This window comes from Magallana gigas, chromosome 9 (genome assembly GCF_963853765.1).
Source record: "Magallana gigas chromosome 9, xbMagGiga1.1, whole genome shotgun sequence".
Taxonomy (NCBI): Eukaryota; Metazoa; Mollusca; class Bivalvia; order Ostreida; family Ostreidae; genus Magallana; species Magallana gigas.
The window spans coordinates 20,700,237-20,706,236 of record NC_088861.1 but is presented as its reverse complement, the minus strand read 5'-3'; the positions used below and the strand labels follow the sequence as shown (position 1 = coordinate 20,706,236).

The window sequence follows — 6,000 nt, the reverse complement described above, 5'->3', positions numbered from 1 at the left end:
TAATTTTCATAACAAACCAGTCTTGCTTAAAAGTACTTATCAGCATAAAAAAATACAATAATGAAAGATTTAACTACAATAATCTTTCAAGGATCCTGGCACTCTGACATTTCTCCCCCTTCTTGTTTGGTATACCCCTGGTGCATTATGTGAAGTGTCATCTGTTTTGCAGGGTACCGAAATGAGGGATGCATTATCCATAGAAGTGCCAGGAATGTCATTGCTTGAGCAATCAATGGCAACCTCATCCTGTTCTTCATTGGGAAGAAATAATTGGTTACGCATCTGTCTGAGAGCAAATGGAATGGGGCCTTTTGAAATTTTGATTCGATCATGGTGTACAGTTTGCTTTCCTTTTTTATTTTGAATCGGTATATAGAGGGGGTTTTGAATCTACTACCAAATAAGGTCCTTTCCATGGGGATTTCAATTTGCTTGACTGTCCAACTTTGGTGGCAGAATTAAACAGTAAAACTACATCACCAATTTGATAACTGTTTTCTAAAACTCTTAAATCATAATTTTTCTTTTGCCGAAGTTGGGCAGACTTGAGATTTGTTCTACAGATTTCATGAGCTTCAGACAGATGTTTTTCCAATTCTTGTACCCAACAGGATGGTTCAGCAGTCTTCAAAATCTGATCGTGAGCACCCGTCATAATGTTCAAAGGACGTATCACCTCTCTACCTAACATCAACCGATTTGGGGTAAAGCCTGTTTGTTTATGTATAGTTGCTCGAAGAGCCATGGCTAAAAGAGGAAGATATTTGTCCCACTGTCTGTCTTTATTCTCTATAAAACAGCGAATCATTTGAACAATAGTCCTATTATACCTTTCAACTTGCCCATTAGAACTAGGGTGATATGGAGTTGTTCTCTTCTTTACAATTTCTAATGTCTCACACAATGATTTGAACAATTTTGATTCAAATTGCCTACCCTGATCAGTAAAAATTTCTAGTGGACAACCAAAAGTAACAATGAGGTGTTCTAAGAACATTTTTGCAATTTGTTCTGCATTTTGCTCTGGAATAGGAACTAACTCAATCCATTTGGAAAACTGATCTACTATTACCAAAACATATATGTTTACAGATTCGCTAGGAGGAAATGGACCTAAGATGTCAAGATGTACTCTTTCCATGGGATACCCTGCCTGAAAAGATTTCAAAGGAGCCCTAGCAGTTTTAGTAGGTTTTTTATTTAGGTTACATACTGAGCAAGATTTTACATAATCATAACATTCTACGGTCATATTTGGCCAGTAAGAAGCTGATTTTAAATTTGCTAATGTTTTTTCAATGCCTAAATGACCTGCAGATTTAACATTATGACAAAGATTCAGCACTTCTTGTCTTAGAGATGTTGGAACTACAAGACATAGAATTGTATCTGGGTGTTTCAGCCATTCGTAATGTAAAACATTGTCTTGAATGAGAAGCTTATCTTTGCACAACCACAAAGCTTTTGTTTCGGGGCTTGTTAACCTGATTTCAAGATCAGATGGATCTACTTGATTTTTAAGCCAATGAATAACTGGTTCAATATTTGCATCATCTTTCTGAAGTTGAGCTAAATTTTGAAAAGTGTCACACCAGTTACAACCTACATGTTGTTGTTGATTGTTTGAATTTAACTGTGTTCTTAATATTGTAGGTGTTTTATTGTGTTCAGACTTAATGGAAAGAGGGATTACATCGTCAACATCAAGCTGAAACCTAGACCATTGGTGGTGAGCCCGTGTACAATAGTGGCAACCCAGACAAGGAAGATTTTCTAGAGAATTTCCAGCATCATAACATGCACACTCTGAAAGAGTTTCTGGAATTCTAGAGAGGGCATCTGCATTTACATGAGAAGATCCATACCGGTGTTTAATCTGAAAATCATAGGAAGATAGTTCTTCTAGCCACCTTGCTAATTGACCCTCTATATGTCTAAATCTCATCAGCCAAGTGAGACTGTGATGATCTGTCCTAATCAAAAAAGGTTTTCCTAATAGATAATGGCGAAAATGTCTACAAAATTTGACCACGGCTAACAACTCTTTTCTTGTGGTACAATATTTTCTCTGTTCTTTAAGAAGGGCGTGACTAGCATAGCTAATAACTTCTTCTTTACCATTATTGATCTGATATAAAACAGCCCCAATAGAATGATTTGAAGCATCAGTATCCAGTAGAAAAGTACCGTCTGGAGATGGAAATTTAAGACACTCTGGATTGATGAGGGTTTGTTTTAAACAGTCAAAAGCATATTGTTCTTGGGCCCATACAAATTTGGTCTTCTTTTGAAGTAAATCATACAGGGGTATTGCAATGTTTGCAAAGCCTTTAATGTGGTCCCTGTGATAATTTGCAAAACCCAGAAAAGCTTGAACCTGTTTCTTGTCTTGGGGAATGGGCCAGTTCTTAATAGTTTCGATCTTATCTGGGGAAATGTGTACACCTTCGGAATTGATAATTCTCCCGAGAAATTCTACTTCTCTTCGAAAAAGACAACACTTTTTTGGCTTTAATTTAAGATTGTATTCTCTATATCTCTGAAATGCTTTTCGAAGGTTTTCCAAAGATTCTGAAAATGTTTTGCCTAATACAATAATGTCATCCAAGTACACTAATAGTTCTTCCCAGTCCATACCTCTCAGAACTAAACCCATAGCCCTCTGAAATGTTGCTGGGGCATTGCACAAACCAAAAGCCATTCTCTGGTGCTCAAACAACCCATACTTTGTCAAAAATGCAGTTTTATTTTTACTGTTCTCATCTATTTCTATTTGATAATACCCCATAGCTAGATCTAATGTGCTAAAAAATGTTGTGCCATACAAAACATCCATACAGTCAGCAATCAGGGGTAGGGGATAGCAGTCTTTGACAGTTCTGGAATTCAAATCTCTAAAGTCTATACAATATCTAACACTGCCATCTTTTTTCTTAACTAAAACTGGAGCAGAGGCCCATTCAGATGATGATGGTGTTATAACCCCTGTATCTAACAGTTTTTGTAAGTGTTCTTTTTCTTGGTCTTGAAAACCCAATGGTGTTCTCCTGAACTTTTGTTTTACTGGGGTAGCATTCCCTGTGTTTATATGATGTTTAACACCTTTCAAACAACCCAGATCCATTTCGCCAGTAGAAAAAATATCTGAAAAATCTGATAACAATTGAAATAGCATCTGAGACTCATCTTGATCCAACCCCTCACTTGACCTGTCATAAAGTTCTTGTAAATGATTAGGAAGTGTTTGATTTGGTGGTGCATTGTTTTCAACAGATACTTTGTTAATGGCAATGTCAGAATCTAACTGATTTAACTGTATTTCTACTGATTCTGCATTTCCAACGTGTTGTCCTACCTTGAATTTAACACTTTTGTTTGAGTCATTTACAATTTTGAGTTTCACAGTATCACCCTGACCAAGAACTGATGAGCATAAAAAGTTGGATGATTCTAAAGGTTCTACTATGTACTTGGTATCTATAGGGGTTTTTAAAGAGCAACTGACAAAACCTACAGAATTTGCTGGAATAATACTTTTGCTCTGAACTGTGACCCTTGATATTGTAACAGATTCTTTAGTCATGTGTTTGAGACTCGCTGTTATTTTGTCATTTCCAATTTCTACTAAATTTCTCCTAAGATCAACAATACACTTGTGAGCTTCAAGAAAATCTAACCCTAGAATGACAGAATCTTTCATGTCCACTACACACATATCTAGTGTATAAGAATGCAATCCTATTTGACACTCAACATTTTTGAATAGCTGCCCAGTAACATTTTGCTGTCCTAAACCCTTCAAAGAAATCTCTTGTGGTGTAATATCAAAAGAGTTGTTACCTGGAAAGACCTTCTTATTGACCAAGGTCATCATAGCTGCTGTGTCAACAACTGCTGTAGTTTGATGACCCTGAACAACAATGGGAATCTCCAAGGTTAAACCTTTAGAGTTATCGATAAGGTTAATTCTAGGATCCTGACCTATGTCTTCGGTAACCAGTCTACGGTCAGCTAGGCTGGTTGGACAGAGTTTAAATCTTGTACCATTTTTGGAGAGTTTGTAGGGCCCTGAGGTTTGTTAGTAGTTGATCTAAATGGACTACCAGCAGGAGATCGTGGATTTGATCTGAGAGGAGACAATGACCTGCTGAAAGATTGATATGGTTTAGTGTTCTGTGCGTTTTGCCTGTCATAGAATCTGTAAGGACTAGGTGATCTGGGCCTTGATTGAAATTGCTGTGTATTGTTTGAAAACCTATTCACTGGCAACCTTTCATCTATTGTTTCTTTCATGCAAAACACCATATCTGTTAATTTTGTAATTTTTTTCTTCTAACTGTTCAATTTTTTTCTGTTGAATTGAAAATTTGTTTTCACCATGATCAGTGTCGGTGTGTTGTTCTGATGGGGCAAAAGAGACTTGTCTATGATAGTATGCCTTGCTACTACCGTACACTGCCTGTTGATTTGCAATTGATGCTTTAATTAGATCTAAGGCTTCATGAATATTTTTTGGATTTTTTTCCATTACCGACCTAGCAGCCTCTTTATCTCTACAACCCCTCAAAAAACTTTCTGTAGAAATTTGGTCTATTGCTTTTCTACCCGATTCACTATATCCATCGATTGTGATAAAGTGAACCCTCTGTGCAAACTCTTGTAACCTTTCATCCTCATGTTGTCTGATGTACTGAAGTTTCCTTCTGGCAGAAATCGGATTGTCTTTGGTGTTGAATCTTCTGCTCATTTCTTTTTTGATGTCTCTATACTTATCTAACTTTAGTTTACACACATATTCCAATGCCAACCCCTCTAAACAACTCAATAATTTGTCTGATTTTTTCCTCTTTCCCCATTCATGCCTCTCGGCCAATCTCTCAAATTGTGTGATAAAAGTGTCCCAACTAATTTTTCCATCCCCACTAAATGTACTCATTTTTGATGTTGGGCTACGACTTTTGTGTTTGTGTCTTCTGTGTTTGGGTTCACGCATGTCACTGTCTGAACTAATACTGCTAGATGAAGACCTTGAGGATGATTGATCTGAATCTGAAGAACTATAATGTCTCGTGTGTCTATATGTTTTTCTTCCCCTTGTATTTGCATGATCCATTTGTTGTGTTGATGCAATTTTGTCTTTGGATGTGCCTAATCTTGGGGTGTAAATTCCATCTGATGGAATCGCATCTAACAGTTTCTTTTGTTTCAAATGTTCTTCTAACTCGTGCTCTGCTTTCAATCTTCTCTCTCTCTCTCTAGCTGAAGTTCTGCCCCTTGTCTCTCTAATTTCACATTCAGTGCTTTCTCACACCTGTCACCCTGACCATCTGAATCTAATAAATCCCCTGAACCAAAAGAAACTAATCCATTTCTCTCCCACTCTAACCATTTCCTTTTTGGGATGTTTGTGTATTTACCTAACACATTAGGTTCAACTGTTGCACAATTTTTTCTAACCTTAATAATGTCGTCAACGTCATGGTGAGTTATCGGTAATTTCGATAATTCAAATTCTGAAGCAGTTTGGAGATGTATTGTGCCCATTGTTAAAGAACACAGAACTTTGAAAACATGAAAGAGGGAAAAAAAAATTGAGGGACCAAAAAGAAAAACGAAATGATTAGTTTAACTTGTTGTGTAAACAACCGTCAAACTATATTTAATAAACGAAAAAAAATCCTAATAAAGAACGAGAAAAAAAAAAAAAACCCCGATCTTTGTGTTGTATTTTTGAATTTAGCGCCAAAATGGGAAAGTACGGGAAAATACGTAACTAAAGTAAATATTGTAAATTTCAGTGACCTAATTTTTATCCTCGTCGCCAATGTTATATTTGTGACTATATATATCTATACTAAAGCTTACCAAAAGGTCAGCAGTAGATGGCCCAGGTCCTCAATCCTAGAAATACGTGTGAACGTCTCCAGGACAAGGGAATAAAGGCGCTGATTAGTGTTCAGTTTAATTGATTTCTATTGTTAAGTGGCACCGAGCCCG

General features: G+C 36.7%; 1 long non-coding RNA gene across 1 annotated transcript; it reads left to right on the top strand.

Moving 5' to 3' along the window:
* Positions 1-382: 382 nt before the first annotated feature.
* Positions 383-2,261, top strand: LOC136271696 (uncharacterized). Its single transcript, XR_010709635.1, has 3 exons — positions 383-707; positions 1,096-1,190; positions 1,657-2,261. It is a non-coding gene; the product is annotated as an uncharacterized lncRNA (long non-coding RNA).
* Positions 2,262-6,000: the final 3,739 nt, after the last annotated feature.